Source organism: Solanum stenotomum, chromosome 6, assembly GCF_019186545.1.
Source record: "Solanum stenotomum isolate F172 chromosome 6, ASM1918654v1, whole genome shotgun sequence".
In the NCBI taxonomy this organism is placed as follows: domain Eukaryota; kingdom Viridiplantae; phylum Streptophyta; class Magnoliopsida; order Solanales; family Solanaceae; genus Solanum; species Solanum stenotomum.
This window is the reverse complement of record NC_064287.1, coordinates 60,180,639-60,197,701: the sequence shown is the minus strand read 5'-3', so window position 1 is coordinate 60,197,701 and position 17,063 is coordinate 60,180,639. Positions and strand designations below refer to the sequence as shown.

At 25.1% G+C, this 17,063-nt stretch overlaps 1 protein-coding gene and 1 pseudogene across 1 annotated transcript in view; one reads left to right on the top strand and one right to left on the bottom strand.

Moving 5' to 3' along the window:
• The window catches only part of LOC125868999 (putative late blight resistance protein homolog R1A-3), a 130,546-nt gene that overhangs the window by 60,185 nt on the left and 53,298 nt on the right, over positions 1–17,063 (bottom strand). The window lies entirely within an intron of this gene.
• LOC125868390 (amino acid transporter AVT1I-like) overlaps positions 13,763–17,063 on the top strand; it is a 100,213-nt pseudogene continuing 96,912 nt past the window's right edge.

Sequence of the window (17,063 nt, the reverse complement as noted above, 5' to 3'; positions counted from 1 at the left end):
TTTTTTATTATAATTCACACAAATTAAAAATAGTAAATTGCTAATGTATCAATATGTCATTTAATTTTTTAAATTTAAATAAAACATTAGTTAAATATATCAATATATTGAATCTTTTGATTTTGAATAAAACATTAGTTAAAGATACATGATTTCTAACTATCCTTATTAATCTCAACATTAAATGTTTTTCTTTATAAAATATATATAGATATAATTTGAAATTAACAAAATATATTGAACTAAAAATACCATTGTGGACAAAATTTTAATATTTAAAACACAATTAATTTTATGTATCCTTATATAATTTATAAAACATTGATAAAAAATAAAAATTAATAATAAATAAATAAATAATATATAATATATATAAATATATACTCTCACTATTCACTAATAATTCATAATTTTCATTTTAAAATTAAAAAAATTATTCATTTTAAAATATCCGTGCAACGCGCGGGTACGTATACTAGTATCTATATAATAGGAGAGGTGATAGCGCCTACGTGTCAGCACCACAAAAAAATAGGTTTTTAAAATAATTAAAAACTATTATTAATTAGTACATAATAATAAATTACTGTTTTATTTTTAAATAATTTCAAACGTTTATGATTGATTTTTTTGTGGAAAAATATTTTTAACTATCTTTCCACAACCTCCTTATTTATAGAAAAATAAATGCATATGATAATAATCTATATCTATATCTATCTATATATAATAGGAGAGGTGATAAAAAGTGTCACGTGTCATCACCAGAAAAATTCAACAAATCTAAAAATTTAAAAAATAATTTCAATTTTTAAAAATTTGTATTTAAAATTAACAACAAAAAAAAAAAGAAGTAACCAACTAAATTTTTATTTAAAAACTGATTATAAAAAAAAAAAAAAGGTTAAAAATTGTGGATATTCGTTGGTTAAATGGGTGGTTTTTTTATTTTTTAATGGGGTAGTTTCTTTTTAAAAAATTTATTTTAAATTAATAATCAAGAAATAAAAATTTATAAACTGATTATAAAAAATATATATAAAATAAGTTAAAAATTGTGGATCTGAATCTCTGATTACGTTAAATGGGGTTATTTTTTTTATTTTTTTAAAAATATATTAAATTATGGATATAATACACCTTAGTTAATAATATAAAGAAAAAACTTCCAATCCAAAAAAAATAAAATGAAAAGAACCCACAGGCATTAAATAATCAATTTAAAATTTGAATTTCAAATATTAACTAACCTTATCCCTTAAAAAACGTCTAAACTCCTAACCCACATCTTAAAAAAAAATACTACTTAAACTACATCATCCACACCTTTTTAAACCAATTCATCAAAAATGTGTAAAACAAAAATCACATTCAAAGAAAAATTCGAACCCTTATGGTTTGTTGGGAGTAGGATGATCATGCCAATTTCTGCATTTCAGGCCATTAAGATGAAACTTTAGTTCAACCTAATCTTCAAATATCAACTTCCATTTTACTTATTGCCAAGCCAAGAGTGTAAGATTGACAATATTGACTAGTTTTTAAAGTGTTTATTCCTTTTTTGTTTTCTTTTTTTTTAATCAAGAAAATATATTGTATATGGAGATCTTAGATATATTTTATCTGAATCAATAATTGAACCAAATTGATTAAATTAATTCATTTTAAGCATAATTTATGGCTTATGAACTTTCTTTTGTATTTTTCCTCATTTCTTTGCAGATGATTTACAAAAGAGGAAAAATCTTTCATTTATTTTTTATTGAATGTCTGATTTATGTCATTAATATTGCAATTTGCAATAAGATAAAATTCATTTAAGCAAAATTTATGGCTTATGAATTATCTTTGATATATTCGGGAGATAGAAATTGAATCATTTGTAAGGCCCTATAACAAATGGATAGTTATTGCTCAATATTGTGTGAATATCCCAGTTGATGACTTAAACAATTCTAACAAAGGAAGATTTCTTATTGTCATACATACTTGTCACTATACATAATTTTCCAAAGATTTCAACAAATTACAATATGCATGATTTGAATAATAAACTTTATCGTAAACAACATACAAATATTTTTAATTTTTAAAATAGTAAAAATATTTTGAATTTTAAATATTTTAAAGGTAATATTAAAAATTAAAAATATTTTATAGATAATATTATTTAAAAAAAAAAAAAGAGAAAGATAAGTGCTCTTTTTTCATCTGAGATTTACCATAAATATTTGAAAATATTTAAATCAAAATATCAATTTAAATTTCTGAAATTAAAAAAAATATATTTAAAATTGGAAGATCTTTTTGAAGGATAAGACTACATTTTAATTCTATAAAAAGAAGAAGATGAAATTAGAAAAGGAACAATAAAATATTATATGTGGCTAAAATAACTAATGGAGTCTTTTAACACATAATTTGTATTTAATTAACAAAATAAATTTTAATTATGAAACTAAAAACTAAAAATATTTTAGAAGATAGGGAAATTTTTGTATTTAAACAAAAAAATGAAAAAGATAAAATCATAACAGTTACAAAAAAAAATGCTAACTAACTATTTTTAAATACATAGCTAAAATAATTACTCCACATACACACGATGGAGTCTTTCTTAAAAAAAAAAAAAAATCTAAGTATTTTAAATTTAAAAATCTTTTAAAAGGAAAAGGATATTTTTCAATTTTAAACAAAGAAAAAGAAGAAGATAAATTCAAAGAGGAACAAAAAAAATAATTAACAAACTATGTTTAAATATGTGGCTGCAATAACTGCTCTCATGTACGATGGATTCTTCTTCAATTCATAATCTTTTTCTTTTTACAATATTTGTAGGCCTAAATTTAGGAATGTAAATTTGTTTATTTTTTTAAAAAATCGTGTTTGGCCTTATTTTTTCTATTTATGTTATATATAATTAAAAATAAATAAAAATAGTTGTGTTTTTAATTTTTCTAATGTATGATTTATGCAATTTTATTTTTAATATCAAAGTAAGATATGTTACTCCTCCATTAGTAAAGGAGATTCATTGTAAAATAGTAAGATTGTGTAGATAAAAACATGATGAATGTTCTTTTTGGTTATGGGGTGATGAAATTTATTAGTTTTCTTTAGTTATGTATTTCAATTTTAATTTGTGATTCTTTTGATTGAAAATTCATATATGAAAGAACAAAAACTTATGAATATTTTTTTGATATGTAATTTTTATTTAAAGTATGTTAAAAAAATTTCATGCTTCTTTATACTTGATTAATGAAAATATGTCAATTGTTAGAATATATGTTAGACAATATAATTAATAAATTTGAAAAATATAACTGACAATGTAACTATAAATTATATTTGATTGTAAATTGTGAAAAATACATATACAATAACTTTTTTTCCTCACTGATTTTGCCTCTCTTTTTAATGATTTTTTCTTTCAATAACAACTACATCTTATAGGATTAGCCTTTTTATATAACTTTTAATTTCTATTCAATGTGTTTTCCGAAATTGATTTGAAAATGTAAACATTATGTAGTAATAAAATATTACTATAATTTGACGATTTTAAGAAAATATCATGTAATCGATATATGAGTTCTACAAAAATAGAAAGACAAAATTTAAAAATTTGAATATCGTGCCTACAATTTGATATTAATCATTTCATGTGAAAGTTAGATTTTAAAATTTACTAACAAGGATATAATATTATTTCAATTAACCATAATTAAAAATAATAGATCAAACATGTAAAAACACATAAAGTAATTGTTTTTTTTAATCAAACTAAAATTAAAAAAAAATATTATATTTATTAAAATTTCAACAAAATATATTTAAAAACAAAAAATGTAGCTAATTATAACTATAAACATAATATTTTAATTTTAATATTATAAATATTAAATTGTATATTAATAATACATTACAATGTACATTACTTATTTTTAATTTAAATATCTGCGCAACGCACGGATACGTATACTAGTAATAATAATAATAATCTATTTATATATAATAGGAGAGGAAAGCCACATGTCAGTACCACAATTATTCTTGAATTTTAGTTTAAAACTGATATTTTTAATTAATTTAAATAATAAATTCAATTTTAAAAACAAACAACAATTTAAAACAGTTTTGAAACTTAACGTTTAAATTCAATTTTAAAAACAAATAAAAATATAAAACAGTTTTTTTTTTTAAATGGTTTTGGAACTTAATGTTTAAATTCACTTTTAAAAATAAACAACAATTTAAAACAGTTTTGAAACTTAACATTTAAATTCAATTTTAAAAACAAATAATAATATAAAACAGCTTCTTTTTTTTTTAAAAAAAAAAAAAAACAGTTTTGGAACTTAATGTTTAAATTCAATTTTAAAAACAAATAACAATATAAAACAGCTTTTTTTTAAAAAAAAAAAAAAACAGTTTTGGAACTTAATGGTTAAATTCAATTTTAAAAATACATAACAATATAAAACAATTTTTTTAAAAAAACATTTTGGAACTTAACGTTTAAATAACTTTAAAGCATATTTAAGCAATAGACAAAATTGTAAAAAAAATATTGTTATATAAAGAGAAAAATATAAGAAATTATCATATCAAATTTGTCCAATACACATCCATTGCTACACGATTTCTAAAAGCTATATAATTAAATACTATTTTTAAAAAATATTTTGTTTTTAAAAAAAATAAAAAGAAACTTCAACTACAAATAATTATCCCTAAATTTCCTCACCCACTTTCTTAGTTTCCTAAAATTTTGCATTGAAAATAATTTAATTTAGTTGTGATTCTTTTTAATTTGTCGCTGAAATTTATTTTTTGTGCATTTTTATTTAATTAAATTATATTTGATTAAATGAAAATAGTCTTATTTTGCAGGATTAAACCAGAGAGGAGTGTGCTAAAGAGGCTGCAATATGATTTGTTAATTATATTTAGATTTTAGTTCAAATCTCAAAGTAGAATTATTGTTTTTAATACTAGGTTTAAATTTAAATTTGATACATGGATTTAAAACCAATCAATTAGTACAAATATCAAATACACACTACATATGGTATTGATCTTCATTATACTATGAGAGGGAGAAGTTAGAATTGTTTGATTTCTTCGAAGAATATTATTTCACTACACATAAATTAGGGTAAAATTAATTTTATTAGCATTAGGTGTTTATAACATATGCATTTTTATTCTTCAATAGTAATTCATATTAGTTATTTTTAAATTATAAAATTAATACATTTTAAATATCCTCGCAACGCGCGGGCACGTATACTAGTATCATTAATATCAATTAACTTTTTCTACCAGTGTGAAAATTAAAATCTATCTATATATAATAGGAGAAGAAAAAGTGACACATGTCAGCACCACAAAAATTCTCCATTTTTTAGTAACTAAACAATTATTTATTTAAATAATTAATCCAATAATAATTCAATAATACTTAATATTTTGAAAACTCCTATTTGGTATTGCATTTTTATTTGACAAGTGTATCATGAATCATTCAATTAGTCATTAATAAATGATTACAGTTTTTAATTACTCAATTATTTCAATAAATATTGACGTAAATTTATATCTGGACAATAAAAAGTGACGTGCCATTGTTCAATGCTACAAATAATTAAGAAATTATTTGAAAAAAAATATCTCCTATTTTTAATTTAAAATTTGAATTTGAATACACAAGTAACTAACTTTATCCCTATAAAAATAACCGACATCTTCCAAAAAAAAAAAAGCTATTGCCCACAATTTCAGTAACCCACTTTTTTCAGAAAAATCTATTATTTACAAAACCTATTCTCTTTTATGATGAAGTTAGTGACTTGAGTTTAAGTGATTTCTTGGTCATGTAACTGAGCAGTGTCATTTATATCAATTTGATACAAAGGTAAATTTTGTTAGCGAAAATAGTGATGTAGTTTGATTTTATATATATATATATAATTGCATGTAATTGCAGTTATTTTTTGAAATATGAATAAGAAGGTGATCAACAATGGTGAAAAAATTGTAAGGACTGATTTAGGATTAATTTTATGAAGCAGTTTGACGAATTTCTTTGTAAGTAAACTTTTTATCTTTTACTCACTTTGAATTTATTTGGATAATTTCACTTTGTTTTTGTTGATTTTTGACATGATTGTCTAGGATGAGGAAAATGTTGAAAAAACATGAAGTTAATTCAGTTATTATGTTGTTTTCTATTCAAACGTTTTACCTTAATGGTGATAATTTAGAAGTTCTATTTGAAAGTCCTACTTTTTTTTTATATTATTTAAATAAGAAAAGCAAATATTATCTTATGTATATAAGAGATTCTTGAGAAGTTGACTAATATTTTTTTGTTATATTATAAAGGAAAATGATCTTTCTCCACGGGTTCTTAAAGGCACATGGAGAGGAATAAAATCTGAGTTATATGCCGTTAGTATTGTTTTTTGTTTTTGAAAAATATATAATTTGATTTAATAATAATAAATAATGCCAATGAGCTAAATGCAACAAAAATCTATATGTTCTGAAAATCACTTTAATCATGTTATTGTCAAATATGTTTTAACATATGAAATATGTCTTCACATATTTATGAAATTATTTTTAGAATGAGAGTAATATTTTAAATGACAAGTATTTCACATATAAAATTTGTTTGAATCTTTTGAGGAATTGACATTGAAATTATGAAATCTGAATAAAGCAAAATTTATATTATTTGACAATATCTTGATATGACATTTGTATTTATTATGAACATATCACAAATTGCAATCATATAACAAAATTGAATCGAAGCTTATTTTTTTGATAACCATTCTTTATCATGAAATATAATTTATTTATTTATTTATTTTTGCCCATATTAGTTATTACATAAAAATATACATTTAAAGAATTCATTACAATCGTAACATAATTATACTCACAATTTAAATTGTAATAATAATAGATTCAGAAAAGAAATTTAGAGGATTAAAAAAGTTCCCATCTTTGTAAGTTTTTTTACTTCAATAGGAGAAAGGATATTTGCAAATATTTAGATAAAGTAGAAATTTCTACTTTTCTTTGCAACAAACTGTTCAATGAAGAAAACAATTGTCTAGGATGAATAAAAAATATTATGAAAAAAAATTAGTTAAGCCTTTACGGGGGTGGATTAGTATCAAATACAACAATATTAATTTGTTATAATTTATTAAAGTATTTTAATAAAGACATTGTTAGAAATTCACATAATATGTCTGTTGGTTTTGTTTTAACGAATATCAAAATAGTTTTATAAGCTATGTTGTAAATTTTTTATAAATTGTAACTAATTTAAATATTTTATTTCATAATATATCAATTAATTAATTAAATTTCACGCATGATATATCAAATAACAATAAGTGTGTGTGTATATATATATATATATATATATATATATATATATATATATATATATATATATTATTATATATTATTTTATTTTCCCCGCATCGCGCGGGTATGTATACTAGTAAACTAAAAAATGAAAGCAAAAATGAAAGAAATGAACCAATTAGGAAGTCAAATATATTATGATGAAGTACTATAGTTATGGGTAATGATGTTTTTTTTAGAACAATTGATTTACCGATCGAATTGAACCGATTATTTAGTTTTTTTTAATAAAATTGAAAGTTTAATTTTATATAAATTTATAATTGTACTGAATAATTTATAAAATTTATAAAAATAAATAAATAAAATGAAAGAATCGTACTGAATATATTTAAAGATATTTTTAAAAATATACAGTTTAATTAAAATATAATCTACATTTGAATGAGTTGTGGGTGATAAATTTCATGCATTTGTGTATGTATATAAATAATCATATAGTATATTATTTCTACAGAAGTTGAATTTGAAAGAAGTGAATGAAGTTAAAAATAAAATAAAAATGAGAGACAAGAGAGAGTTGATCGGATGGTAAACACTCTTCACTTCCAACCTTAAGATTGTGAGTTTGAGTCCCCAAGAAAGCATAATGTGGGAACGCCCCTCTTGGGGAATTGAGATGAGGAGATAATAGGAACAATAACCCTTTTTTTATAATAATATATTTATCCCTAATTAATACATTTAAGAACAAATTTTTTTTTACAAAATTAGATTTTGTTCAACTACGAAATACATATAACTTTAGAGAAAATTGATGTCGTCACTGATTGAAGTAAAATAATTAGGGACGATATAATTTTGTCGGTAGTAATAACCTTTTTAGTGACAAAGCATACTATTAACTAAAAAAATATATACTTTTTACGACAAATAAATTTGTGACAAATGTTTAAGCATTTGGGGATGATATTTATTTTTGTAGTTAAATAATACTTTTAGCGACGAAGCACTAAATCGTATTTGTATACTTTTAGCGACTCACATTTAGTGACGAATGATTGACGGATTATTTTTCGTCTCACAAGATTTTTAGTGACGAAATATGATTTATAAATAATGAAATTATTTGTCCCTCATAATCAAATTTGTTGTAGTGAGACGTAAATATCCTACCTGGCATAATGTGTTCTACATATAGTATAATACAAATTCGTTTATGTATTGTGCCTTATCGATAGAATCCATTTTTGTTTGTTAATGTTAAGGTTTAGTGCTATAGTAATATAATATACACGTTATAATAAAGATGCGTGCAAAACTGTGTGGGTTGATTCCAAAATTAGAAAAAAAATAATCATATATTAGTTGAGACTTTAATTTTATATAAGATTCTAAAGGACTTCGTTAATGGATGCAAATTACTTTTTTATAATTAAAGTAGGAAGTGTATGCATGTGTAAATTGAGTTATTATTTTAATAAAAAAGTTCAACTTTACTACTTATTAATAAGTCTACAACACACAGTAAGCACACACGAGGTGGTGAACATGTGTGCTTGAAGTAAATTTAATTTGAATGAGGCTAATTTGGTCATTTTAAATAATACTCAATGCTTCTTTTACTTGTACAAAATGCAAGGTTGTTTTATATGGACATCAAATGATCAAAAACCCAATATCATTTAACTCAATTATCATATGTTATAGAGCATTGCCCCTATGCGGCTGTGCTTATCTTATCAACCATGTGTTACGTGGTGAAATTAAAGACATCTTCTTGAGACAAGTCATTTTATGCGGGACCGACCTAGATATCTATATATATTCCCTCTGTTTTATTTATATGTCATTCTTATTAAAAATATATAATATTTAATGTTTGTCATTTCATAAAATCAATGCATAAATAACAATATTACTCCTATTTTACCCTTGTGAGTCATTGGTCTTGAAAATATATATTTGACTAACATAGAAAAATTAAGTAAATATTTCATGTTCATTGGTCAAATTAAATAATAAAAATAAATAAATTCATGTCCATTGATTAAAAACTTGACTTCAAAAAAATAGTAAATAATGATAGAATAGTAAACTTACTTAGTTTCTTAATGCACGTGAAATCTAAAATAGTGACATATAAATAGGAACGGAGGGAGTATATCTTAATTCTCTATTTGTATCATACAAATAGAGAATTAAGATATACTCCCTCTGTTTCTTTTTATAAGTCATCCTTACTATAAATAGTTGGTCCATAATACTTGTCATTTCATAAAAATAATGTATAAATTACAATATTCTTTCTATTTTACGCTTGTGAGTTATTAGCCATGAAAATATATATTTGATCAACCTAGAAAAACTAAGTGAATAATTCATGTTCATTGGTCAAATTAATTAAACAAAATAAATTAGTTCATATTCATTGATTGAAAAGTTGACTTCAAAAAAAATTAAATAAGGGTAGAATAGTAAACTTACTTAATTTATTAATGCACATAAAATAAAAAAATAGTGACATATAAATAAAAACAGAGGGAGTATCGTATTATATTGTATTAATGAATATAAAATTTGAATAAATTATATTATTTTTAACGGGCCGTAGGAAAAGGAGCCTTTTTCCCAATCAATGAAATGAAAAGGAGTCGAGTAGAAAAGAAACTCAAAATTATGTAAAAAGTATTATGAATTACAATGATTAATAATTTAAATACTTTAAAAACATATATAAAATTTGTTGGGCTCTCGAAATTTTACGTATGCCACATAAATTGGGACAGAGAAAATAACACATATTATTTAAAATAACGTAAAAATATTATAAATTACAATAATTAACAACTTCAAATATATATATATTTGATTGATTTTCAAAAGTCTATCTGTGCCACATAAATTGAAAGAAAAAAATAATTTATATTGGGCTCATGCTAGCACATGCTCGTGTATCTAGTTTATCCATATGTGTCCCACTTATTTGCCAAATGCTAGCTTAGTACTCTCTCTAGTAAAATATAAATGAATTGTTAAGGTGTGACACCCTTAAAAAAATATTTAATGACATAAATCAAAGAGTAATAATTTGTCAATATAAAATAATGTCAACAATTCGTTTATACTCTCTCTGTCCCTAATTACTTGTCCACTTTTGAATTGTCACACTTATTAAGAAAATAACTATTGAAATAGTTTATCAATTTATCCTTATTAAATATGAAATGATGACTTAAAAATTTAAGATTTTCAAAAAGGTCTACCTTTTTTAGAATAATTAATTGAGGGTATAATAGATTTAAAAAAATTGTTATTTCTTAATTTGTCAAAATAGACAAGTAATTAAGAACAAAGGGAGTATTGAGTTAGAGAGAGTAACCCCTAATGGGATTCACTTTATCGTTCCACGTAAATAATCACAAAACATGATTTTTGTGTGTGCTTAAAATAAAGACTTAACAACAAAATATTTAATGTATAAGAATAGCACAAATCATGGTTTGCATAATTACGATAGGTAAAAGACAGGACATAGGACTTGTTGAAGCAATTAATAAAATTAAAGTAGATGGTGACTTTTTCTCATGATCACATAAAGTTAATTTGCGATAAATAATCACTCAATTATTGCTCCTATCACTATACCTTCGAAGAATTTTAACAATTCATTGATTTTTGAAATTGTTATCGTTGAATATAATGTATGAAAAACATGGCTAGGACCAATTATTGATTCTCTATGGTCGTGTAAGTCCCAATTATATATTATATCTCGCGTTTTTCTTTTCTTTTCTTTCAACCTAGTATACTTAGTAGAAGAGTATACAAGCAGGCATGTCTTCGTCAACATGTTATTTGTATGACAAGGACATTTTCGTAACTTCCTACTTTTTCTTTTCTTGAGCCTTTGTATTCTCTTGCTTTAAGATGTACCTTTTCTTTATTGGACCAAAAACCAATCAATATTTACGTAATGGCTTATATGTCCTATCAAAATATTCTACTCTTGAATTGTGTGGGCCCAACCATTGGCTCACTTTACAATGTCGGCTCTTTATTCAATTTTCATTTAAATATTTGTATATATAGTATTGTCATTACTCTCTCTATCCCAGTTTATGTAGCATACTTTCCGTTTTAGCTAGTCAAAAAAAAAAATGACATATTTCTATATTAAGTAACAATTTAACTATAAAATATATATTTTACTCTTAATAGAATGATTTACAGTCACACAAATTTCTATCATTCATTTTGGATCACAGATTTTAAAAGTTTTCATTTCTTTCTTAAACTTTGTGCCGAGTCAAACTACCTCACATAAAATGGAACGGAGGGAGTACTATTTAGTATTTTGTTTGTATTAAATTTATTTCTCTTATTCTTTTTGTTGGTTATAGATTTAAGAATAATATAAATAATACTATAAATCACAATAATTAACAACATAAATATTTAAAAGTCATATGAAAAAAATTCGATTGACTCTTGATATTCTATTGATACCACATAAAATTGGTTAGATGATAAACATATATTATTTGAAATTGACGTAAAAAGTATTATAGATCACAATAATTAATAATTTTAAAAGAATTAAAATATATATAAAAAAATCACTTGACTCCAAAAAATCTATCAATGTCACATTACTTTGGACATGAAAAGTAACATATATTATTTGAAAATTACATTAAAAAGGTATTATAAATTATAATAATTAATAATTTAATATATTTAAAAGACAAAAAAAAGTTAATTTTGAAATTCTATATATGCCACATAAATTAAAACAAAGAGAATAATATATACTATTATTTTAAAATTATGTAAAAAAAAGTACTATAAATTACAATAATTAACAACTTAAAATATTTTTAAAATCATATAAAAATTTTGATAAATTCTCAAGTTTCATGATATCACATTGAGACAAAAAATTAGTAATATATATTGATCCCCGTGCTGGCACGGGGTCGTGTATCTAGTATTACTTTATAAGCACTTGTAGTATATTTTTTAGACTATGTAACATTGATAGAAAAAATATTTTATTCGATGGATATACATAGATAACTATTATTTACATATTAATTTTCAATATTTCACTACAAGTCGAATAGTTAAAACAATTGCTCAACTATATAGTACTGCAATTATAAAAACATCTAATTTTATCAGCAATAAATATACACATTAATAAAGAATGATAAATCTTTAGCGGTATTAGTTGATTTGATATCACTATAGATTTTAGAAATATTTTTTTTAAAAAAAGCTAATTACCTTTAATTAAAATGCATATTTAGCGTCAGCTATGCTATTGCCGTTAATTAATTACCGCTAAAAAATATTTTTTTCCGCTCCTTCTCCTTATAGTCAAGTGGCTAAACGCCCCTCTCTAGATGAGAAGCAGAACGCACCATCACCTACATCTGTATGAGTTTGAGATCGAATCTAGCTTTTTAGTTATTGAGTTTTGAATTAATAACTAAAAACATATAGATATATAGAATAATTTTATTCTAGACAAATCTGCCAAAACCCAATATATAAACTAGCATTTTGATGTTAATTGTCACAGTAAAAAAATATGGAATCCCAAAGTGTGGAGAGTATTGAAACACAAAATCAGATTCCACAAATTCTGGAGCCTAGTAAAGGAACCTCTTTCTTTAGAACATGTTTCAATGGTATTAATGCATTATCAGGTAAACATCTCATTATTTGTTGTTGTTGTTGTTGTTGTTTTCAAGACACATCCAAAAGTAGAAATAAGTCATAATCACTTATATTATCGAAGACATGATCCAAGACAGGAGGATATGAAGGTCGAGAATTAATGTAAAAAGGCTAGTAGGTAATCACACTATCTAGTTTCCCTTGTCAGTGGTATTAATATTTTCCGCCTACTTTCTTATACATGTTATTTTTACCTGTTATTTCCTTTGTTTCGGTTATTGTATTATTTGTTGGTGCTACTGGTATACTCTTTTTTTTCTTGCTTTGTTATGCTTTACTTGAGTCGAGGGTCTATCGAAAACAACCTCTCTATCTTTATAGGGTAGGGATAAGGCTGCGTATATACACCAAATACCCTCTTCAGACCCCACTTATGGGATTTCACTGAATATGTTGTTGTATAGTACTTTAATTGAAGTTATATGCATCAGTAAACATTTTTTTACGTTATTAGTATTGGTCAACATGTTATAACATGTTACTTATTAATATTTCTATCATCTTACCTATGCTTATGATCACATAGATAAATTTATATGTAATCACCTTATAAGTGACCTGACTGTATAAATATTCCGTAACTCGATACATAAAACTTGAAATCTTTTTTTCTTCTTTCATATAGGTATTGGAATAATACCCTATGCACTTTCACGAGGAGGATGGTTATGTTTGATGCTACTTTTTTTAGTAGCAATTATATGTTGTTACACAGGATTACTTTTGCAAAAATGCATGAGTGTTTCACCATCAATCAATACATATCCGGATATTGGTGAATTTGCTTTTGGTAACAAAGAAGAATCTTGATATCACTTTTCTTATATCTTGAACTATACTTTGTTGCAATTGAATTCCTCATATTAGAAGGTGACAATTTGCATAAATTATTCCCAAATGCAAAAAATCATGTTGGTTGTGTTAAAAATGCTGGAAGGGAAGTATTTGTTTTATTAGTTGCTATTATAATATTGCCAACAACATGGTTGAAAAGTTTAGGTTTATTAGTTGGTCATGCAGTTTTCCCAACAATATGCAATTCCATGTAGGATAGGAGCCAATTTCCCAAGGTGATAATATCTTATTGATAAACATGTATTACTTTAGTTTCAGTTTACGTGGTACTTTTTGGTCATAATATATAAATGTGTTCTTTTACTTGGCCTCATTTTACGTTTATGTCCTTCAACTTTGGGTATGCACAAGTACGCACTTAAACTTGAATAAAGTTGAACAAGTAGACACATGAGTCCTACATGACACTATACACGTAGGATACCACGTAGGATAAAAAAATGACATGTAGGTTGCCATGTAGGACATGCGTGTCTATTTGTTTAACTTTATACAAATTTAAGTGTCTATTTGTGCACACCAAAAGTTGAAGGGCATAAATGTGATTTGAAGCCAAGTTAAAGGGCATATTTATGTATTATGCCTACTTTTTGACTAGTCATAAATCTTAAGAAAGAAGGAAATAATTTTTTTGAAAGTTGTGGTTGTATATCATTTCATGAAGGGCGTAAAAGGAAAATTAAAGTTATGTTATTTTTCTGTTATAGAAAAATTGACGACATCTCTTTTGGGACGACAAATTAAAAATTATATAAAATTACGTCATAAAATGAGACAGAGAAAGTATTACCCCCGCACCACATAGAAAGTGTTTCAACACTTGGAAGTTGGAGAGAAGTACTCCAACCACAGAAATAGACAAAATAATACAAAGATATACAGAAAGACACAAAAATATACGGAACAGAAATCTTAGCGTGAGACTCAAGAACTTTTAAATTTATAAATAAAATATTTTTGTTCAATATTTGATTGAATATGAAGCTGGCAGATGACATTTCAATTTATAAATAATCATATGTCTAATTATAAAAAAAATGACATTTCATATTTTCTCATACTAAATTATAAATACCTTTGCTACAGCCTACATGTCATATTACACCAATAATTATAAACATATTTTATTTGATCATCGTATATATAACTTAAATCTTTTTTTTTCTTTTTTGTCAAACAGGTTTTATTTGTGTGCTTTATATTAAGCACCATAACCTATGGATCAATGGCAACTATGGGGTACTTAATATATGGACAAAATTTAATGTCACAAATAACATTAAATCTCCCTACCAGGAAAATTAGTTCAAAAATCGCGATATATACGACACTCGTTAATCCAATAACAAAGTATGCTCTTGTCGTCTCTCCAATTGCAACGGCTATTGAAGATAAATTACCTTTACGAAAGAGTAAATTTATTGTAAGCTACTTCATCAAAACATTTTTAGTCATCAACACCGTCATTATGGTGTTAACCGTTCCATTCTTTGGATATGTCATGACATTTACAGGCACTCTTTTGGGCATTACCGTGTCGATATTGTTACCATGCCTATGCTACCTCAAGATCAAGAAGCCTTCATATTTGGAAGTTGTGTTTATTGGGATGATTTTGGTTTTTGGTTCTTCAGTTGCCATATCTGGAACTTACACTTCTTTGAAAAACATTATTAGTCATGTCTAGAGGTGACAGATGAATGGTTTGGACAAAATTTGGATGGGTCAGAATGGACTGAATCAATGGGTCGTTGCTCAATCATGTCCTAAGTCAAGATGGGCTAAATAATGGTTTGTAGATTACAACTAATACATAGTAATGAAAAGCAAGCACACATACAATATCTTATCCGTTATAATAAAGAACACAAGTGCTGATAGCTAGCACTGTTTAGACTTGATAAACAGTTATGAATAAACGAAAAACCGATATAGAAAAACCGCGTTGGAAGAAGGCATACATGCTTTAGGATCGGTTCATCATTTGAAGCCTTTACAGGTTGATATCATCTCTCTGCAAAGAACATATATTGTATAAATTAAAAAGTAATATTGGAACAAAACATAACATTTCTAAAAGGAAAGAAGTTAATGAATTCATATTCATACTCACATTATTTAGAACATACATTGTATAAGTTAAAAGTAATATTGGAAAACACATAACATTTGTAAAAGTAATCTGTTAATGAAGCATACCTCAATCATTGAATTCTATCTCACATACTTTATTCCATGGATCATCGTAGAAGTCTACCTGAAGCTTGTCTTCTCCAGTCAATTCTTCAACATATTCCTTAATATTGAAGATCGACTCTTTAAGCTGAGGGCAGTCCCTTACTTTGATAAGCTCTAATGACGCAATATCTCCAAAACTGTCTGGAATGTCCATAAGCTTATCACATCTACTTATATGTAGTTTCTCAAGCACGGGAAAGGATTTCTCTGCATCAACCTGCCATTCAGAAAATTCCACATTAACCAATTTTAGAGATTTGAGATTCTGGAAAGTGACATCTTCCCATTCTTTAGCCTCCAAGATGATTGTGTCTTCTAGAATTAGTTCTTCAAGGTTGGGTAGTCTAGCAATTCTTGACAATGAATCAGATGTCAGAGCGAGCCATTGCAACATCAGCTTCTTCAAGCTCGAAGGGAAGCCGTGTGTATATTCAGGGAATGAATCCCAAGAAGAAGCAGAAAAACGGAGTTGTTCAAGTTCGTTAAGGACATCCAATCTTGGAAAGCAAATCTCCTCTGCTGAACAATCTGGTAGTTGTCTGATACAGACTTCAAGGTTTTGAAGCTTAGGAAACCTTTTTAAAATAATATCCTCTATGTCTTCTAAATCCGCGGAAAGGTAGAGCTCAGATAATGTTCTCAAATTTTCTAACCTTGAGTCCTCGTCTAACACAGTGTTGTCCGGATCAAAGAGAGCACCCCCATTCATCCGTACATCTCGTAGCTTTGCAAGACTCCATAAACAAGGCGATAGTATCATGTATGATCCCTTCGAGTGATCCACCACCAGAGTTTCTAGATTACAGAGGTTTGAAAATGACGGAGGGAGAGCT